Raw genomic sequence first — 22027 nt, 5'->3', positions numbered from 1 at the left:
AGTGATCAGGAGGATCACAATTCAAGATCAGATTGGGCAAAAAGTTAGTGAGACCCTATCTCAACCAACGAACTGAGAGCTCTACTTAAAAATTAAAGCAAGGGGAGGTGGGGAGGAAAAGGATGGTAGGGGAAAAACAAAGTAAGGGGTAACAATGCTTGATAGAAAATGGACTCATTTCCTTGCTCATGTAACTGTAATCTCTCTGTATAGTATCTTTACAATAAAAAATACTTTTTTACAAGAAGCAAAACAGGGTTTTAGAGGTATAGCTGCCTGACAAGTGTGACACCTTGAGCTCAAACGCATTAGCCTCCTACCACACACACACAAAAGCTTTTGGCTTTTTTTTTTTTTGGTCAGTGGTGGGGCTTGAACTCTGGGCTTGGGTGTTGTCCCTGGGCTCTTCAGCTCAAGGCTAGCACTCTACCACTTGAGCCACCACACCACTTCAAGTTTTCTAGTGGTTAATTGGAGATAAGGGTCTCACGGACTTTCCTGCTTATGCTGGGTTTGATTGAACTGAGAGCCTCAGATCTCAGCCTCCTGAGTAGCTAGGATTACAGGCATGAGCCACCAGCACCCAGCACTATTGACATTTTTAAGGCACCTATTATGACCAGCAGAAAATTCCTATCTAGATACAATACAGCACAAGTTCTGTGAAGACAAACACACTCCCAAACTGAAGTGCTAGCTACAAAAGAAACATCCTGGGATAGAGGTATGGCTCAACTGATAGACTGTCCAGTAAACACAAGATCCTGAGTTCAAATTCTAGTACAGAACAGAGGGATGAAAGGAGGAAGAGAAGGAGGGATACCCTAACAAAATCTAACTATCTTGAATAGTATGAGTTCTTCCAAAACTGTTAACAAGAAAAGCCATGAACCTCCCTCCCTTCTTTCTCTAATTTTGTAGTAAGTATCCATTAGGCATAACTAATCTGTATGAGGGCAATGAATCTATTAGTCATTTTTACAGCTAAAAATAATTTCAAGTAGATGGTTCATCACTGTGTGGTGAGAATCTGCAGAAAACACATCCCCTAGCTGGACAGGGCCATCATTAATTACACTACTGCCCCTGTGAATGAGGTGGCTAGGCAGGTTGGATGCCTGTAATGTAATTAAAAGGTCATCATCAGTGAGAGTAATACTTTGAGGGGGGGAGGAAACAAAGAGAATGTACATCAGTAACACTCTGACCAAATAAATTATGGTAGGCCCACAGCACAATGCCTTGTGCAGTCATTAAAAGCATCAATTTCAGGCTGGAAGTGTAGCTCACTGGTAGAGCTCTTGCCAAGCATACTGGAGGTCCGAGGTTGAATCTCCAGCAACAAATATATTCATATTCTTTCTCTCTCGCGCTCTCTCTCTCTCTCCCTCTCTCTCTCTCTCTCACTACCTAAAAACTCAAGCATTTGCACATAGTATTTCTATGTGCAAAAAATGAATCACGTAACCACAGAGAAAAATAGGCCAAAATGCCTATTAGTACTTGATAGTATCAGTGAGGTATGTGAGAGGATGCTGACTTGGGAGCAGGGTACAAAAACATAGGAAAGAGACACTCCCAAAAAAGACCAGGCTGAAAATATTATGAAGGAAACTCATAAAAAATATAATTGCCATTCTCCTTTCTTCCTTTTTTTTTTTTGGGGGGGGGAAGTACTGGGGTTTGAGATCAGGGCCTTCCCCTTACTAGGTAGGTACTATACCACTTCAGCCATGACTCCAGCCCTTTTTTGTTTTAGTTATTCTCCAGAGATAGTCTTGTATTTTGGCCCAGATAAGCCTCCGATTGAGATCCTTCCACCTGTGGTGATCCTCCTATCTATGCCTCCTGCACAGCTGGAATAACAAGCACAGGCCACTACACTACTCATCTGTTTGAGCTGGAGTCGTGCTGATTCTTTGCCTTAGCTGGCCTTAAACCTTGATCCTCCCAGTCTCCCCTTCCCATTAGGCGTGCCCACACCTGACCCACCATCCTCATTTCTTGACTCTTGCGATATACCACACACAGTGCTACATCATCTGATCTCCCTTTAACTTCTCACTTAACTGCAGGCACTATAATTAGCCCCACTTTCCAGACAAGGAAATCAAGGTCTAGAGAAAGACTGTACCCAAAGCTCAAAGGACACAGGTAGTTTGCTGCTGCTGGAGCAGCTCTCTACACTGTGCACATTCTGCAAACAGCAGCAGGCCCTAAAGGGTGAGGCTATGGGACAGGGCAGCACTAAGACCGTAAGTGTCTCATGCTGACCTCACTTCTTGGAGCTCAGGGAAGCCCTGCCCAGGATATTTTTACAGAATCAATTGCTACCACTGAGAGCCAGAAAACAGATGAGAATGTGTCAGCTATTACACAGTCAGACCCCTCAAGCTCACCATTTAATTAAGATCTGCTCAGCCCACAGCAAGAATTATTGCCTATTAAAGCAGTAGAGACTGATAAAGTGTGGCTGGTTCATTCCTACTTCCCAGGCATTCCCCACCGCAGGATAAAGCCTGCAGAAAAAGTCAGCTTCCCACAAATGCACAGGTTACCCACCTAAATTACACTTCCTAGCACCCAGGCCTCCTGCGCCACATTGGGTTCTAGCAGATTGCCGGTATGAGCAGCTACAAGGGCCAGGAAACCAGAGGTTGGAGACAGGCCCAGGAATGGCTGTGTGACCATGAGGAAGCAGGTGGCCACCACTGATGTTCTAATCAAACTCCAAATGGAGCTGGCCACACATCTTCACCATTTATGGTACCTGATACCATAAAGTCATTCATTAAATAACTCAGGCTGTACCTACCATGTGTCGGGTGCTGTGGAAAAAGAAGTACAGGGATTGCATGCGGTTGTGGGGAAGGGCAGATAATAAACAAATACAAGTCGAGTACAAAGAAATACTATGAAGAAAATCAAAACAAGCTGGGCACAGGTGGCTGAGATCTGAGAATCACAGTTTGAAGCCAGCCTAGGCAGGAAAGTCCATAAGACCTCCAATTAATCACCAAAAAGCTGAAAGTGGAGCTATGGCTCCAAATGGTAGAGCACTAGCCTTGAGCACAAAAGCTGAGGGACAGGCTGAGTTCAAACCCCAGGACCAGCACAAAAATAAAAGAAAAAGAAATTAAGCAGAATAAGGGTTTGAGTGTGCTATTTAGTATGGAGAAGGCACTATTTAGTAAGGAGAAAGGCTCCCAGGGAAGGGGAAGGTAATCTGAAAGACTGAGGAGATTTTGGAGACTCTGTAAGGAAAGGCTCTAGGCAGAGAGAAGAGCCAGGGAAAGGCTGGGAGGCAGGAACAACCGCAAGAGGCCAGAGTAGCTGCAGGGTGTCTAGCTAGAATGGCCAAGGCAGAGATAGGGTCACACAGGAAGCCACAGGAGCCTGGGGGTGAGGTGGGGCACAAGGGCAGGTAGTATCTGTCCAAGCTCAGAACACTTCATACCTCTATGGCTCAGGGTGGTACTGTTGCTATTTTCTAAGAAGGGAAACCTGAGGCTCAGAGAGGAAAAGGGGGTCACTTGAGATCACAATTTGGGTGCCCACGGCCCCTGGCAAGAGAGTCTGTATCCAGTAAGAGTTCAACTAAAGTCCCCAACTTCTTCCCCTGGAAAATGCCTTCTATTTTCCTCTCATTTACTTAACACTCTGCCCACCCTGTCTTTACAGTTAGGGACAGACAGGTAAACATTTCATGGGAGAAGACAAGGAGGGGAGGCAGTGAGAGACAAAAAAGCCAACAGTTTAATTCTCACAAAGAAGAAAGTTATTAACTTTCTCTACAAGTTTGCTCACCTAATCAGTGTCCCAGAACTCAGTCCTGATCACAGAGTAGGCAGGCGACTGTGAGGTTGTCCCTGGGTGTGGTACCTGTCCCCAGTCTTCCTAAAGGTGAAGGACACCTGCCCCAGCTCTATGGCCGCCCTGGGGTGGTGCCTCCCCCAGCGCTGTGGATGTCTGGAATGCGGAAACGGGAACCAGCCATGCCAGCTTCTAACAGCGACTTATTCAACAGCAGCAGGAACACGCCACCACCGGAGTTCCCCCAGAGATAGCTAGGCTTCGAGAACAGGCGCATTCCCAAAGAGGACTGTTTTGCCAATGGTCCCTTTGGGGAGGGAAATAAAAGAAGTCCTTACTCACCAGACACGTGGTCCGGGAGTCTGAATGGGCTTAAGAGAAAGCTCTAAGGTAACAAAGACAACTCGCCTGTTACCTTCGATTCAGGAACAAGCCACCTGTTCAGGGACAGAGCCAGGGCTGGATCTGTGCCATGGCATCCCTTGGCCTGAGCTTTGCCTGGCTGTTACATTCCCAACCTCCCACTCTCAGGTGGGCTCCCTCACTACTGAGGATGAGCTCCAGCTTGCAAAGACAATGAGGCTGCTGCTGATCTCCTCCAACCAGCTTTGGATGCCCCTACCCCAATGGCTCTGACTAAAAACCACCACAAATCCCCATGCAAGTTGTGCAAAGGACAGCACGATTTTAAACCCCTCATATGGACTATCTCTCCCCAGTCTTGCAATTACCCTCTAACACTAAACAGACATCACAAGCTGAAGGTCAAAAAGCAAGAACATGACAGGGTGGGGATTCAACCCAGCCACAGTGGCTCCGGGGTTCCAACTTTTGACCTAAATCTCCTCTTGTAAAGAGCTACAGGTGTGCCTACTCAGTTTCCTCTTCTGTAAAATGGAATGGGCATGGAGAGTTAGTGAGATCTTCACAGTGAGCTCACAAAAATGCTCAATAGCTACAAGCTGCCATTATTCATGCACACTGCTCTCGGGGTTAGTCAGACCTACACTAGAATCTTCAAAATAGGAAGCAACCAGCTAATGGTCATTGAGTTTAAATACTGGGTAGTTGATGGTGGAGAAAAAATTAAGAAATACTATTACTGCTCTTTGCTTCAGCCACAGGGATGGAAAAAGGAGTGTCTATTCTATGTCAAACACTGGAGCACAGAGGTAAACAAAAAACATACAGAACCTGCCCACGGGGCTGACAGTGTCCTGTAAATAAACTGTCAGGAAAGCATTCATCCCTGTCCATCCATGACTATGGGTCAGGCATTGAGATGTTCCAAGCACTCTGAGCTAGTGCTCTAGATTTTGATTCTCACCTAGCAACCTAGGAGGATCTTTCTGATCTGAAAACTGACACTGTGAAACTCAGTGGCTTGCCCAAGATCAACAGGGAACTAGGATGGACCCAGGACTCATGAATGGGTAGTATGGCTCCTCCAGAGCCCAAGCCACATCTCTCTACCCCTCTGCCATCTCTCAGGGTGATGATGGCTTTACACTGCAGCCATGAATGACAGCAACAGGTATCTGCAGAATGTTGCATATGGTTGGGGGAGGGGTAATAAGAGCACAGGAATATTAAGTGATAATTTATTCGATTAATAACTCACATTTAGCCAAGTGCCGGTGACTCACACGTGTACTCCTAGATACTCAGGAGGCTGAGATATGAGGATCATGGTTCAAAGCCAGTCCAGGCAGGAAACTCTGTAACACTCTTACCTCTAATAAACCACCAGAAAACCAGAAGTGGCACTGTGGCTCAAGTGGTAGAATGTTAGACTTGAGCTGAATTGCTGAGGGGCAGTGCCCAGGCCCAGAGTACAAACTCCATGACAAAAAAAAACCAAACAAACAAACAAAAAAACCCCTCACATTTAATATGAGAAGAGAGGCTGGGAAGGTGGCTCAGTGGTAGAGCACTTGCCTTGCATGCTTGAGGCCCTGGGTTCCATCTCTCAGCACCACATAAGCAGGGGAAAAAAAGCCGGAAGTGGCACTGTGGCTCAAGTGGTAGAGCGCTAGCCTTGAGCTGAAGAGCTGAGGGATAGCGCCCAGGCCCAGAGGTCAGGCCCCACAACTGGACCCCCCCCAAAAAAAAATGAGAAGAGCCTAGTCTTGAGCACTCCACATATGCCAGCCAACGGCCAAGCACTCGACTTGCATTCTCTCCTTTCACCCAGTCCACAGCCCTTTGAGCACGCTTCAGAGGGGCCTCTTGCACAGGCGTGAGAAGAGAGCAGAGAAGACCCAGGTGTTTCTGAGCAAAGCAAGCTCTCAACAACTATACACTTGCTGCCTTGTGGCCAACTCAAGTGCCCCTGAAATATCAGATGAAACACTGAGTATCCCAACAAGATCAAGGGTTTCTATGGTACGTGGTTTCTGAGTATTTGTTTTTTAAATGGGCCATGTTTGGAGAATAGAAAGCTAAGTAGTGGGCTGAGAAGGTGGCTCAGTGGTAGAGGGCTTGCCTTGCATGCATGAGGTCCTGGGTTCAATTCCCCAGCACCACATAAGCAGAAAAAAAAGCCGAAGTGGTGCTATGGCTCAAGTGGTAGCATGCTAGCCTTGAGCTGAAGAGCTGAGGGACAGCGCCCGGGCCCAGAGTTCAGGCCCCACGACCGGACCATCCCTTCCTCCCCCCCCCCCTGCAAAAAAAAGAAAGCTAAGTAGTGACTGAGATTATTATAAAACAAGATTGGTTAAGTGCAATGACACAAAAATGCCTGGGGTTATGATTCCACTTTGTTTCCCTCATTTCCACAGCAGAGATAATTGTCTACCCTCAGGTCTAGCCTCATTCCCAATCCTTTCCTATACCAAATTCAGATTTGATTTCTACAGCCACTCTCCTACCAGAGCCGCTCAGATAAGTAAGACTGGTGCCAGCTGTAGCCTAAAGATTGTGAATCCTGATGACCCTTGCCTACAATTGGTCCAGGGGTGGTCATGTGATACAGTGCTCACCAATGAGATATGAGGGGATTCTGGGAGGCAAGCATTAATGCCTTGGAGTGAGAAGACAGGTGAGGAAGAGATATCTCCTTGCTGCTGCTGCTGCTGCTGCTGCTGCTGCTGCTGGGCAAATGGCCCTATCAGGGTGTGCCAACTAAGGGCCCTGACAGTCAGTCATCTTGTGGCCACACCAGAGCCTGAGGACATGGAAGGCACACCCTGTAGGACAAAATAGCACAAAGGAGAGGGACTGGGCCTTTATAAGTGCTGTGGAATTGCTTAGTAAATCTTCATATTGATTATGGATTCTTTTGTTATAGGAGATCATCAATCTCCTTATTTCACGCCCATTTCGTTTGGATTTCCTGTTACAGCACACTGATAGTTCTTAAAATGTACTTGGACCAGGAACACCAGTATCTCTGGGAGCTTGTTGGAAGCACAAATTCCTGCTGGGTACAGAAAATCTTTCTTTTTTTTTTTTTTTTGGTCGGCCGTAGGTTCTGAGCTCTGGGCTTGGGCACTATCCCTAAACTCTTCAGCTCAAGGCTAGCGCTATACCACTTGAGCCACAGTACCACTTCGGCTTTTTCCACTTATGTGGTGCTGAGGAATCAAACCCAGGGCCTCATGCAAGCAAGGCAAGCGCTCTACCACTGAGCCACCCTCCCAACCCCAGAGAATCTTATCTATAATTCCAACTGCTCAGGAGGCAGAGATCAGGAGGACCAATTAGAAGCCAGCCAGGGCAAAAAGTTAGCAAGACTCCATATCTTAACAAATAAGCAGGGCATGTAGTGACACACCTGGATAGGAAGACCTCAAACCCAGGCCAACCCAGCAAAAAGTGAGATTCTACTTTAAAATAATAATAATAATAATAAAGCAAAAGGGTTGGAGGTGTGGTTCAAGTGGTAGAACAAGTACCTAGCAAGTGCAAGGCCCTGAGTTCAATCCCTAGTACCACAAAGGAAGAAAGGAAGGAAAGCAGGTAGGGAGGGAAGGAGGAAAATTCTGAAGCTGGATCTGAAGAATAGGGAGGTGGGGGAGGGCAGCTGTCTGTGGCATTTGTTCTGAGGACTGAAAGATCTCAGGTCTGAGGACCCTTCTGGAGCACATGAAGTTGGCTAATTAATGGCCTCTGGAGTCAGACTGCCAGACTCCAATCAAGTCACCACAATTTTTGAGCCATGTGACCTTGAACAAGTTATTTAAATACTGCAAAAGAGGAACAATAAGAGCACTTCTCTTAAAGGGTTGCTGGGAGAATTCCATGAAGCCCTTCCTGTGAAGCGCCTTGCACACATCTGGCACACACTAGACACTATATGAATCTCCTATTTGCTGGTTGTTTGCAGCCAAAGGCACACCAGTGACGTGACCTCCTTACTGCCTCTCCAAAAGCTGAGTACCTCCTTAAAGGTTATTTCAAACCAGGCGCCGGTGGCTCATGCCTGTAATCCTAGCTACTCAGGAGGCTGAGATCTGAGGATCACAGTTCAAAGCCAGCTTGGGCAGGAAAGTCCGCTCACCTTGAGTTGAAGAGTGCTGGGATAGCGCCCAAGCCCAGAGTTCAAGCCCCACGACCAACCAAAACAAACAAACAAAAAAAGGTTACTTTACCATACAGGACCCAACCCTGTGCCTTAGAGTTCAGTGATGAATAACTATCTTTCTGGTCTGTACAGAGGTGCAACAAACAAGAAGGCTAAAGAGTCTTTCTCCACTTTTCCACCAAGGCTCCTAGGTCTCCTCGCACAGCCTGAACCAGATGTTCAGTGTCAGCATTGGTTTCTTGCCCTCAGATTCAACCTGTGCAGGTTCCAAAGATGAAACATACACAAATCAAGTCACCTACCATGGAGATGGTACTTCCAGCATTTTTTTTCCACCTAAACTCTCCTTGGAGACCCCTCCTGAAAGAAATGGGGGTGGTAGAGGGGTGCAAAAAAGCACCTTTGAAAGAAAAAGAGGTAGATATGGTGGTGCACACCTGTAATCCCAGCTACTTGGAATGTGGTAACAGGAGCATTGCAGATTGAAGCCAAGTTGGGTAAAAGTTCACAAGACCCTAACTCAAAAACCAGACCAGCATGGTAAGGCACACTCACAATCTCACCTGAGAAGCAGAGGTAGGAAGGTCAGGTCTAAATTAGTGAAAGATTTTCTGAAAAACTAAGAACAAAAGAAAGACAGGAAACATGGCTTAAATGGTAGAGGACTTATCTAGCAAGTAAAAAGCCTGGGATCTATTCTTAGCATGTGGCTAGGGATAGAACCCAGCCTCCTATTTGCCTTCTCCTTGCAAACCAAAAATCTAGTGCTGAGCAGGACACATTACAGAAAAGACAGTCACCATCAGGAACAAAGGAGACAAGTGTCTCTCAAGATCAGACCAACTAGCACCATCACATCGACCACCTCATTTACCACCTATAGATAATCCCAAGTGTGTGTTCCTCTCTTTGCCTGCCATTTCCCACCTAGGGATTCCATCACAATTTGACTGGCTGTGGAATTACAGACCACCTCCTCCTTCCTTCCACTTCCCCGAGTAATAAATCCAGCAGGAACATCCACATGAATGAGAACCATGCTGGCTGTTAAAGAGTCTTCACCACTGGCCTGATGAGAAATATCATTAGGTCCCAAGCACTGTCACAAGCTGGTTCTTGCCTCCTTTTGTCACAAATCAAAGCTGAAGGTTAATACTCTCCCACAATGTGCAGACAAACATAGGGCAGGACTCTGGTTCCTTCTGGGTCCTTAACAAAGGCCCGTCAGAGAGAGGAAGGCCAGGTGTCACTGGAGCAGTGTGGTCTGTCCTGATGGGAGGATCTTGGGAGGATCTGAGGTCTCTTGTTGAAACAAGTCTTTGGAAAAAAATGTGGGAGGGGCCCCACAGTAGGGAAGAGGGACCTCAGTGAACTGACTGCAAGACAACAACACTGTGGCCTGTGCTCCAGAGAACTGGTGGAAGTGTGGGGGCTACTGGGGCCTGCCAGATGTTCTCACTGCAATCTCCTTTATAAGGGGTTTCCAAAGTCCTGGCTAGGTACTGTTTTGCATAATGAAGGTTTTTGGGTTTTGTTTGTTTTTTTAAAGCCAACATTTTATTATCTGAGTGGATTGTGCAGAGGCAGGGAAATCCCCTACCTATACACTTGAGCTTGAAACGCACAAATGTTGGATGTAATTTATTGTACTTGTTTTTAACTTTGCATAACATGAGACACTTCAAACACACAAAGGTAAAAGGAAGAGTTTAATATGTACACCCTCAGCACACAGCTCCACCATTATCAACTTGTGGCCGGTCTTGTTTCATCTCTCATTCACCCCCACACACTAGCCCTCTCTACTCTCCCCTCATCCAACCATTCTGAAGCACATCACAGATACTCGAACACTTCATTCACAAGAATTGCAGAATGAGCTGCTTAAAGACAAAGGTTTTCTCTAAAGCAGTACCACAAGATTATTATCACTGGAAGAATGAAGAATTCCTCTGTGATAGTCAGAATGCTTTATTATTATTATTTTTTTTTTTTTTGTCAGTCATGGGGCCTGAACTCTGGGCCTGGGTGCTGTCCCTCAGTTCTTCAGCTCAAGGCTAGCGCTCTACCACTTGATCCACAGCACCACTTCTGGCTTTTTCTGCTTATGTGGTGCTGAGGAATGGAACCCAGGGCTTCATGCATACAAGGCAAGCACTGTACCACTGAGCCACCTTCCCAGCCCCTGCTTTATTATTTTCAAGAAAGGGAAAGAACAGGTTCCAGAACACAGAAAAAACCCCATGCCTTGAGTAGTGCTCAAGCCTCAAGGGTCTGGAAGCTGAAGTGGGCTCCCAAGAGGCCGCTTCTTAGGTGGAGAGGCTGGAACTAGTGTGGACAACCCTACTTACCTACCCTATCTGTCTGTCCATTCACAGACAGTCATATAGTACTTAAGAGCCTGGACTCTGGAGTAAGTGGCTCCATTGTGAATCCTAGCTTTGAGACTTACAAATTTCTCTAGACTACAGTTTTGCTATACAAAAAAGTACCGGGGCTGATGCAGTGGCTCATATAATAACAGACCACTTGCTTAGTAAGTGCCAAGACCCTGAGTTCAAACTTCAGTATTGCAGATAAATAAAAATAAAGGTATTAACAACAGTAGTGCCCCATATGTCTCCTGGAGTGGACAGAAGGATTAAATGAAAAGCCCTCACAGCAGCGCCTTGCATATGACACATCCCAGTGAAGGCCAGCTAGCATGGAGTTCCGTCCACAGATCCTCACTGAGCATCTTTTACCTACCAAGCACTGGCCAGCAGATGGATAGTTGTGCTACCTTGTTGGTGCAGGAGACTCAGATCCATCCTCCACCTTTGAGGGAGAACTATGAGCCAAGAGAGAATCTGAAACAGTGACCCCAAAGGGTTCACAGAGGTTTTCTGTGACCACCTCTCCTGCTCCTGCCCACTCTGCCATGTCTCCCAACATAAGAGTATAGCAAAATTCACTAGTCTGTGCTTTGGCTGAATGACAGGAAGAACTGTGCAGACACCAGGGGACAGGTCTTTAGCAGCTTAGAAATGAGCCTATGCTATGAACAGGCTGGCCCTTGCTGGCCTTCCTCTCTCCCTGCTTCCTATTGATCTCTCTCCCCAGACTCTCAGAAAAGAGAGTAAGGTCCCTGTTTTCAGCAAACCTAGAGCTCAATCCAAGGAATGGACCTGGACTCTCTCAGGTCTCAACTGGCACCCTGGCACCAACATAAACTCAGGGACCACTGCTGACAAACTCTAGGAATAACAAGTCCTTTCACAACTGTCTTTGCCTTAAACTCAAACACTCTCTAAAGACTGCACATACAAACAAGGTTTCATGAGCTGGGGTGCAACACAGTGATTCCACCTTTTGCACCAATAAATAAGCAAATAAATAAACAGTGAAAGCATGTACTGGAGCTGAGCTTGAATTCAGCCTCCACCACTTTCCAACTTTGAGTTTGCAGCCTTCTGATGCCTTACCTCAGCTTCCTCATCTGTGAAAGTGGAAATGACCACAGCTCCCACCACCACAGAACACTGGTGACACCCACCAGCGCTGAGTGCAGTGACAGGCACAAAGGTGTATGAACCTGTTGCTGCTGAAGATGCTTTCCATCCCTCAACCACCAAGAACAGGGTGCAGCTCAAGGGGGAGAGAGCACAGGCTGTGCGGGGCCCTGAGCTCCCATTCGCAGCATAAAAAAGACAGAAAGAAAGAAAAATGTAAAAATGGTATTTTTGATCTGTCATGGTCAACCTCACAACAGGCCCATGCTATCCAATACGGTAGCCATTTGCTACATGTGCCTATCAAACTGAGAGGCAAAATAGGATGGGCTGGGAGTATAAAATACACCATGTAAGCCAGGCTCAATAGCACACACCCATACTCCCAAGAGGCCGAAGGTAGTCAAACTGCTTTAGCTCGGGAGTTCAAGGCCAAGCCTGGGCAGCAAAGTGAGACCCATTTCAAAATAAAGAAAAAAAAAACAAGCAAACCCACATTGCACTTCAAAGATTTCAAGTAAAAACAACACTATAATAAAATACATCATTAATTTTTATGTTGGTTACATGTTTACATGATATTTTATATTAAATAACATATATCATTAAAATTAATTTCCACTGCTGAGTGCCAGTGGCTCACACTTATAATCCTAACTACTCAGGAGGCTGAGATCTGAGGATTGTGGTTCAAAGTCAGACCGGGCAGGAAAGTCCATGAGACTCTTATTGCCAATAAATCATTTTAAAAAGGGGCAAGGGGAGGGCTGGAAATGTGGCTTAGTGGAAGAGTACTTGCTAGAAAGAATGAAGCCCTGGGTTCGATTCCTCAGTACCACATAAACAGAAAAGGCCAGAAGTGGCGTTATGGCTCAAGTAGTAGAGTACTAGCCTTGAGCAAAAGCAGCTAAGGCACAGTGCCCGGCCCAGGACCAAAAAGCTAATAATAGCCAGTGGCTCACTCCTATAATACTACCTATACAGGAGGCGGAGATCTGAGGATCATTGTTCAAAGCCAGCTTTGGCAGGAATGTCCCTGGGACTCTTTATTCCACTGAAAAGCTGGAAATAGATGTGGCTCAAGTGGTACAATGCTAGCCTTGAGCAAAAAAGCTCAGGGCCCAGGCCCTGAGTTCAAGCCCCAGGACCAGCACACACACACACACACACACACACACACACACACCCCAGGACCAGCACACACACACACACACACACACACACACACACACACACACACACACACACACACACACACACACACACACACACACACACACCCCTTGTAATAATTTCCTTTTCACTTTTTACAATGTGGCCAGTATACTATGTATCAACTAAGAATGTTTAGAAGAGCATCTAGCACCCATGTGGTTGCATTATCTCCATGAATGATTAAAACATAAGATATATTCAACCTGTATTATATTCAATGATCTCAGTGTCTAGTCTAATGCCCAGCATACACACGGAGGAGGAGGAGGAGGAGGAGGAGAAGGAGGAGGAGGAGGAGGAGGAATAGGAGGAGGAAAAAGCTTCACAGACTGACGGGTGAAAGGAGCTCTCCAGATGCCTGGTCTTCAAAGCATCCACCAGTATCCTCACATTGAGCCAGGGCTGTTCTTCATTCAAAATACTTAACAACCTGTAAGGCAGGCCCAGACTTTACCAAATCAAAATGGACACATCATGGGACAGAGGAAGGACTGGTGTCTCTTCAGAGGCCACATCTCATCATTTTAATTGCTAAGTTGTAATATGACACTTTAACAACCAATAAGGCTGGCTTGATGGCTAAAACAGCCTACCCCTTGCCAACCCAAAATCTCATAAAGATTGCCCAAATGAGACACTGTCTGGCCCATTCTTAGACCTGTGCTTCATGTCAATCCATATCTAATGAAAGCCATGCAGTCAACCTTGATTTTGAAACAACCAGCAAACCATCCTAACAGCCCAACCTAATCCTGTTTCCCGCTATGTAGCCCAGGCTGGCCTCAACTCATGGTCTTCCTGAGATCATACATGTACTACTAATGCCAGGTCTATTGTGTCTTACTGCCAGTTGAAATGACACATCATCCACACACTGCTCCTGCTGCCAAATGAATAAGGCACTAACATAGTCTGCAGCACTCTGCCTGTCAAACAAACATGAACAGGAAATACTGTGTCCACTTCCTCCATTGGCCTCTGCCTCCTTCTAATGAGAGCCTGGAAGGAGAGAGAGTGAAGAGCCTGACCCTGAAATCATTTGCTCATCTGTAAAATGAGCTCAGTAAAGTTAACCAGTCATTGGGTTCCCATCAGAGTTAAGTAAGGATGGGTATGAAATGCCAAGAGAAACACCTAGCAGACAATAAATACGATTACTACAATAGCTGCTATGGATATTATCTTAAGATAATTCATTCTTCTGCATTCATTTATGATGCTATTTCTAGAGTAAATTTCTTCCCGCCTCTGGACCTTTACACTTGCTGTTCCCTCTGCCTGGAATGTTCTTTCTCTAGTTCTTGACACCGCGGGTGCCTCTAGCTCACTCTGGTCTCAGCTCACATGACTTCTCTTCAGAGGCCCAAGAGGCCTTGCCTGACCATCAGCTACAGTAATTACCCCTTCCCTTCACCCCTTCCTCTCACCAGCCACTTTCCAGCCTTTTACCCTGTTATTTTCTCCAGTATACTTAAAACCACTCAAAAGTGGATGGATCAGACTTTTTTCATTTAAAAAAAATAATGAAGGGGCTGGGAAGGTGCCTCAGTGGTAAAGCACTTGCCTTGCATGCATGAGGCCCTGGGTTCAATTCCCCAGCACCACATAAGAAAAAAGAAAAAAAGCAGGAAGTGACGCTGTGGTTCAACTGGTAGAGTGCTAGCCTTGAGCTGAAGTGCTGAGGGACAGCGCCCAGGCTCAGAGTTCAGGACCCATGACCGAATCTCCCCCCCCAAAAAAAAATAATAATGAAGTCTGGCACAATGGCTCATGCCTATAATCCTAGCTACTTAGCAGGTTGAGACTGGGAAGAGAGAAGTTCGAGGCCAGCCCCCTTTAAAAAAAATGTTGGGCTGGGAAGGTGGCTCAGTGGTAGAGCACTTGCCTTGCATGCATGAGGCCATGGGTTCGATTCCTCAGCACCACAAAAGAAAAAAGAAAAAGAAAAGCCAGAAGTGGCGCTGTGGCTCAAGTGGTAGAGTGCTAGCCTTGAGCTGAAGAGCTGAGGGACAGCGCCCAGGCCCAGAGTTCAGGCCCCACAACCGGACCCAAAAAAAAAATGTTTTAACACCCCTGGCTGGACACAGTTGGGAGGTTGGGTGGCTAAGACTGGGAGGATCATGGCTTCAGACCAGCTTGGGTAACAAGTCTGCAAAACTCTCTCTTCACTAGGAGTGGGCCTGCACCTATCATTCCTGGTTGAGTGCCAGCTGTGAGTGAAAAAGTTAAGCAAGAATGTGAGGCCCTAAGTTCAAGCCATAGTACTGACATAAAATAAAATAAAATAAAATAAATCATCACAGGCAAAAGCACATCCATTTTCTTCACTCTGGTATCTAAAAAACCTGCCAGTGGATGCTTATTATTCAATCTCAACAACCAGTTATCCCTGAGGGATGGGACTTGGGCGTGGAGAGGAGCAACAACTACTTTCCATCTACATCTCTGAATTGTCTGACATGTCACAATGAGCCTATCTTTCTTGCATAACTTCTTTTTCAAAGCCAAATCCAACCTAATCTCTCCTCCTCCCCTATCTTTCTCTCACATGCACACACATACACACACACACACACACACACACACACACACAAAGGCCATGACCAGAACAATCCTAAAAACTAGGAGTAATACCAGTCTTGAAAATACAAATGTGCAAAGTGGTCCAACAACCCCTAACAGCTAAAAATTAACACTTTATAAGAAATGACTGCTCAACTCTTTTATTAAAATGTAAATACATTTAGATTTTGCAAGTTTGAAATTATCAGCAAAACATGTTTTGCAGCAAAAAAAAAAAAAAGGTACCGGTTGCTACACTTCCTAAATTCCATTTTTGATTTACCACCTAACAACTGCAATGTCTAAAAAACAAGCTCACGTTTAACTTAAACCATTCTACCCAGAGTACTAAACAACCATATGCTATTGTCACTAACAATGGAGGCCAACCAAGATTTTTTGTTCTTGTTAGGAAACCCTTTAATTTTTTTAATTGTTTTTATAAAGAATTACAATCATAAGTCAGGTAATGAATACAATGCTTCTTGGGCAATGGCACCCCTTCCTCTCCTTTCCCCGATTTTTCCCCCTCCCATCTCCAAGGTATTTTAAGTCCCTGCCTTATTTCTGGAGATAAAACACACACATATACACACACAGGTGAATTTAATGACCATCATAAATTTGATTAAGACCACAAGTTTCCATTTTCAATTGAAAATCACAATGACAGGTTTCAGACAGCAGACTCAACCTAAATTGAGATCTAGTAAATTTCCTTTCCAGCCTTTTCTGGGGTGTGTAGTGTGTGTGCTGTCTCCCCACATGCCAGGGGTGGCCACTTTCCCACACAGGATATTCTAACCTGCTGACAAAGAGTATAATTTTTCAGAAATAAATGAACAATTCAACTGATTTGTGCCAAGCTAAAATCACAGAATGGGTCTCCTGAAAGTCAGGCCTGCCTTTCACATCTGCAGCCACTGCAGTCTAGCCAAGCCAGTATTGTCTTCTCTGCCCCTTCTTAATACATATGCTGCATATGTTAATCCTTGGTGACTTAAAAGAAACAAGTGGGCCTTGTCAGAAAGGCCACCTCCAAGAGCTAGAGGATCTTCTAGGGTCCTCAAATGGAAGAACAACATGGGATTTCTGTGACATAGCAGCTCCATCCTGTTATCAATCAACTGTATGAGGGAAGGGAAGGGAAGAAGAGCAATTCCCAATTTCTGGCTTAGGCAACTAGGTCAATACTAGTCCATTCACCACAATGGTGACTACTGAGTCTAGGAGAAGGAGGAAGAGGAGGAGGAGTTCAAGTTGGACATGTTTAGTTTTATAGTGCCAAAGAACAGTTACCAGGAGACACCAATGAAGCATAGGCTCCATATCTGAGCTGGAAGTTCAAGGGTTTAGTGTGGGCTTCAGAAAGTCAGGAGCTGTCCACACTGGGACAATAATTAAAGCATTGGGGCTGGAGGTGTAGTTCAGTGATAGCATGCTTAGTAGCAGGCATGGTGATGCATGCCTGTAATCCAAGCACTTGGAGATCTAAGGCAGGAAGATCACAAGTTTGAGGTTAGCCTCAGCTATACAGTGAGATCCTGTCTTTAAAAAAAAAAAAAAAAAAAGAAGGCCCTAGCACTCCAGGACCAATAATAAGTAAAGGACAGGAAAAGCATTGTGCTGGTGGCTGCTAATAACAGGTCTACATCATCTTTTCTCAGGCCCTTATACTATACAGTAGATACCATAAGTTAACCTTAAGGGAAAAGGAGGAAGATACACTAACTTTGTCCCCACCTCTGTCCTACAAGTACAGAAAGAAGCAAAGAGTCAAGGTGGGGGGGAGAGACGACAACAAGAACAATAAAAAAAGATACATTCATCAAGTGCTTAATGTGTGCTGGGACCTGTACAAAACACTAAGCATGAATTATCTCCTGAAATCATCAGAACAATTCTGGCATAAAAGTCCTATGACTACCATTTCACAGATGGGACACTGAGGCTTGGAGCAAACGTGTGGGGGAGCTTAGGGCTGTCATGTCACAGCCCACAGTTAAGCAGTCTCTGGGCCAGATGGAGAATATTGAAGAACAACAATTATAATACATAAGAGCTGCTACTTAGTGAGGGGTGGCTCAGATTAGGAACACAATCTCATCCTTCTGAGAGTGGTCCTGCTATTGGTCTCATTTTTATAAATGAGGACCTGAGAATGCAGATGAAATCAAGTGAACCATTTTTAAATCTGGACTGCTGAGGAGACCAAGACTACAGCCAGAGACACCCCCAACTCCCTCTCAGAGGGTCTTTGGGCCACTGGGAAAACGCTGAATAAATGATACCATTTACTGAGCACTCTGTGCCAGCTGCTGCGCTAAGCACTTTACACATGGCATTTTCATTGCATCTTCAAAGCAACTGTCTATGAGGTGGCTGCTATGAAACCCCCATTTTACAACAGGGAAACTGAGGTACAAGAGGTTGAAGACAGCTGGCCAAGGTTACACAGCTGGTGAGTGGCCAAGCTTCAAATCAAATCTGAACCTGCCTGCCGGCTCCCCATCTCTGTTTCCCCAAACGAAAGCTCTGAAACAAAATAATCTCAGTTTCCCTAGCAGCTCTCCTGCATTGAGTGCTAACTATGGACTCGGCATATGCTCCACTAACCGTTCATCCTGTGCAATCGATTATCTTCACCTCATTTCTCCAGGAGCTAACAATAACGCCAACACCTAACAAGTACCTTCCATGTGGCAAATGCCTTATTCGCCAGAGCTCAAAACCAATCCTCAGCAAAAAAAAAAAAAAAAAGAAGAAGAAGAAAAGAAAAGAAAAAAATTAATTAAAAAGACAAGACATTCTCCTCCGTTTCATCGAAAGGGGGTGGGGGGGATTGAGGTTCGACGCGTTTGCCTCACACTGCAGCTCTGAAGTGGCGGGGCTGGGACGTGCACCCCACAGCTCCCCCTGACTCCAGGCTCTTCCCCCCCCCCCCGCCCTCCCACCCCATACCACCACCAACACCTCACACAGCTGCGGCTTTCACGATCGGAAAGTTGAGCCATGCGGGCTCGAGTACCCCTCAGCCTGGTCCAGGAGGGCATGAGTCCCAGCGCCGCCGCCCCCCACAGCCAGTGCCCACAACCCGGCCGTCCGCCTGGTCGTCCGTCGGTGCTGACCTCCGGAGGTGGGAGGGAGGGGGGTCCGAGCAGTCACCAAATCCCCTCCACCTTTGCACCAGGGTGCTCCTTCAGCCTGGAACACCAATACCTGGGTGTCCTGGTTGCCCGCCCGAGCGGGTTCCTCGACCGCGGCGTCTGGCCCCCGCGCGACTCGCTTGGAAGACGCCGCCAGCTCCGGTGGCCCGAGTGACTTCCAGGCTGCCCACTTCCAAGCCGCTTCGCGCGAGACCTCCTGGGAACTGTAGTTTTCGCCGCTCGAGGACGAGAGAACTGAAGGGAGCCTAACGCGTTCGCGCGCGGAGGCTGCCGGGAGCCGTAGTCACACCAACTACCGCGGTATCTTCTGGGAAATGTAGTTTCACTGGTCGCTTCCTTGCTGCTGCTACGGTCTCCACAGAACACTTCCGCAGCCCGGCGGGGCGTGAGGAGATGGGGGGGGGGGGGAAGGGGGAGTGTCTCGTGGACGGCTGCAGCCCTCGAGCTGCGCTTCACACTATACCCGTGGCCAGTTTTTCCCTTGCGGTGTTTGCGCTCTCTCCTCTCTTTCTCTCTTTCTCTCTCTCTCTCTCTTTCCTCTCTCTCCCCACTCAGTAGATCTTCTCTCTTCCCCTTCTGAGGGACGCGAGTCACTTGCCCTGGAGCGCCAACCTGGGAGAGGCGGCGCGAGATAAAAACGAGGCCCTGTGATAGACACACCCCCCTCCTTCGGAGAGGGACGCGGGAGAAGGATGGCGGTGCGCGCCCCTGTGGGCGCGCTCCCTTGCGTGCGCCCGCACACGTGCGCGCCCTCCCCAGGTAACTCCTGGGGAGTCCCATCGGGACTCCCTCTCCTCACTAACCCCTTTTTCGGATGCGTGTGCGCGCTTTGCGCGCGTTCTCGCGCTTCGTGTGCCAGTGCGCACGCGTGCTCTCGCCCTCCCTGAGTCCTCGGACCCTCCGCGGGGCGTGAGGTTGCGGGATTAACCAACCGCTGGGGTCTGCGGACTCTTCCCCCGCGGCATCAGGCGCTTGCCTTTAGGTCTTGGTCGTTCACGTCGCAGCTCCTGGGTACCGCAACACTCTCCATACCCATCTCAGTTTAGTCAGGAATCTGGTCGCAGGTAACTGGAGGGGGGGAGGGGGGGGCAAGGAGGTCCCCGGGGTTACGGTGGGGGTGGGGTTGCCCAGGGCACCTTATGTTTCAATTTAGTTCACCTGCTGACATAACCAAAGATTCGGCTTAAAAAAAAAAAATACCCCTCTTTCTTTTCCAAGTGAATATTGCCACTCCTACCCTTTGTAAGGGTGACTGGGGCAATTTTTGAATGGCAGGGATCTGTGGTCAAGAAACCTCATCCATAATACCTTCCTGCTTTGGCCTGCTTTCAGGAAGATGCATAGTACGACCTGAAGCTGGGAGAGGGCTAAGAATCCATCATTCATTTGTCCACTTCTTCAATGAAAATGAAAATGTGTTAAGTACTCAGTCCTCAACAGCTTGATAATGGAGATGTCGGAGAGAGTGGAATCCTACCCTCAAGGGAGCCCATCAGTTCAGCAGGCATTTGAGCCTGCCTTCCAGCATCTTCTAGCACCTAATATTTCTACCGTTAGAAATTTAAACTAGCCGGGCCCAGTTAACTCACGCCTGTACTAGCTACTCAGGAAGCTGAGATCTGAGGATTGAGGTTCAAAGCCAGCCTGGGCAGGAAAGTCTGTGAGACTATTATCCAATAAAACACCAGAAAACCAGAAGTGACGCTGTGGCTCAAGTGGTAGAATGCTAGCCTTGGGCTGAAGAGCTGAGGGACAGTGCCCAGGCCCAGAGTTCAAGCCCAACAACTGGCAAGAAAGAGGAAGGAAGAAAGGAAGGGAGGAAGAAAATTAAAGAAAGGAAGAAAATGAAAGAAAAAAAAGAAAGGAAGGAAAGAAAGAGGAAAGGAGGAAAGAAAGAGGCAAGAAAGAGGAAGGGAGGAAGAAAAAGAAGGAAAGAAAGAAGGAAAGAAATTTAAACTGGGCACTATTTGGCTCACAGCTGTAAGCCTAGCTACTCAGGAAGCAGAGATCTGGAGAATTATAGTTTAAAGCCACCTGGGCAGGAAAGTCCATAAGACTTTTTTTTTTTTTTTTTGTCAGTTGTTGGGCTTGAACTCTGCGCCTGGATGCTTGCCCTGAGCTCTTCAGCTCAAGGCAAGCACTCTACCACTTGAGCCACAGCATGGTTTTCTGGTGGTTAATTGAAGAGTCTCATGGGAATTTCCTGCCTGAGCTGACTTTGAACAGCGATCCTCAGATCCCAGCCTCCTGTGTAGCTAGGATTACAGGCATCAGTCACCAGTGCGTGGCTCATGAGACTCTTAATATCCAGTTGATCACCAAAAAGCCTGAAGTAGAGCTGTAGCTCAAGTGGTAGAGCACTAACTTTAAGGGAAAAGGCTAAGGGTCTGGAACCAAGCCAAGTTCAAGCCCTAGTATACACCCCCCCACACACACACATACACTACACACACATTAAATTTAATTCAAGATTCATATGCAATTTTAATTTTACGTAAATCCAGTAAAACTAATGACTTATTTAGCTCAAATACATTCAGAACATTTTAGGCTATGTTGAATGGAAATATTTTCTGCTGCTTTAGTTTTGCAATTTAATTAACAGAGTCGTTTGTGGAATAGGTCCTAGTAGCAAAAGGTTGGAAGTTGCCCAATGTTCATTAACAAAAACTTGGAGAAACAAGTAATAGTTAAATCACACAGTGGAATACTCTGCAGTTGGAAAGTTGAGAATTGAGGCAGAGCTCATTTATTAATATACTAATTCATATATTAATCAGTTGATCTCTAGATATAGGAAGGGAAAATATGCAGAACATTATATAGAACTTGTCTTACATATTAGAAAAAATTACATATATACTTGTGTATGTACAGAACACTTTTACAACAAAACAGAAAGGACAGGTCTGGGAAGGTGGCTCAGTGGTAGAGTGCTTGCCTTGCATGAATGAGGCCCTGGGTTCCTCAGCACCAGAAGTGGTACTGTGGCTCAAGTGATAGAGCGAAACCTTGAGCTGAAGAGCTGAGGGACAGCGCCCAGGCCCAGTGTTCAGGGCCTCACCACCAACCAAAAAAAAAAAAAAACCAGAAAGGACACAACCAGGATTACTTTAATGAAAGAGAAACAGGACTGGTGGTCACGTGTGAATTTTTTTAAATCATGTTCATTTTTAAGTCATTTAATGGGTGATAATAGCTAAAACCAGTTTAAGAATGAAAACATACATAAAAGCCAGGTGCTAGTATCTCTT

General features: G+C 46.4%; 1 protein-coding gene across 1 annotated transcript in view; it reads right to left on the bottom strand.

The window, feature by feature from the left end:
• Window positions 1-18954, bottom strand: part of Sipa1l3 (signal induced proliferation associated 1 like 3) — a 157140-nt gene extending 138186 nt beyond the window's left edge. The window contains exon 1 of the mRNA XM_042668217.1: window positions 18826-18954. The gene's annotated coding sequence lies outside the window, so the exon portion shown is untranslated. The remainder of the gene's footprint in view (window positions 1-18825) is intronic.
• Window positions 18955-22027: the final 3073 nt, after the last annotated feature.

The sequence above is a fragment of the Dipodomys spectabilis genome, unplaced genomic scaffold, assembly GCF_019054845.1.
Source record: "Dipodomys spectabilis isolate Male_0828 unplaced genomic scaffold, ASM1905484v1 ptg000422l, whole genome shotgun sequence".
In the NCBI taxonomy this organism is placed as follows: Eukaryota; Metazoa; Chordata; class Mammalia; order Rodentia; family Heteromyidae; genus Dipodomys; species Dipodomys spectabilis.
The sequence above is the reverse complement of the archived record's forward strand: the minus strand, read 5'-3'. Positions and strand labels throughout refer to the sequence as shown.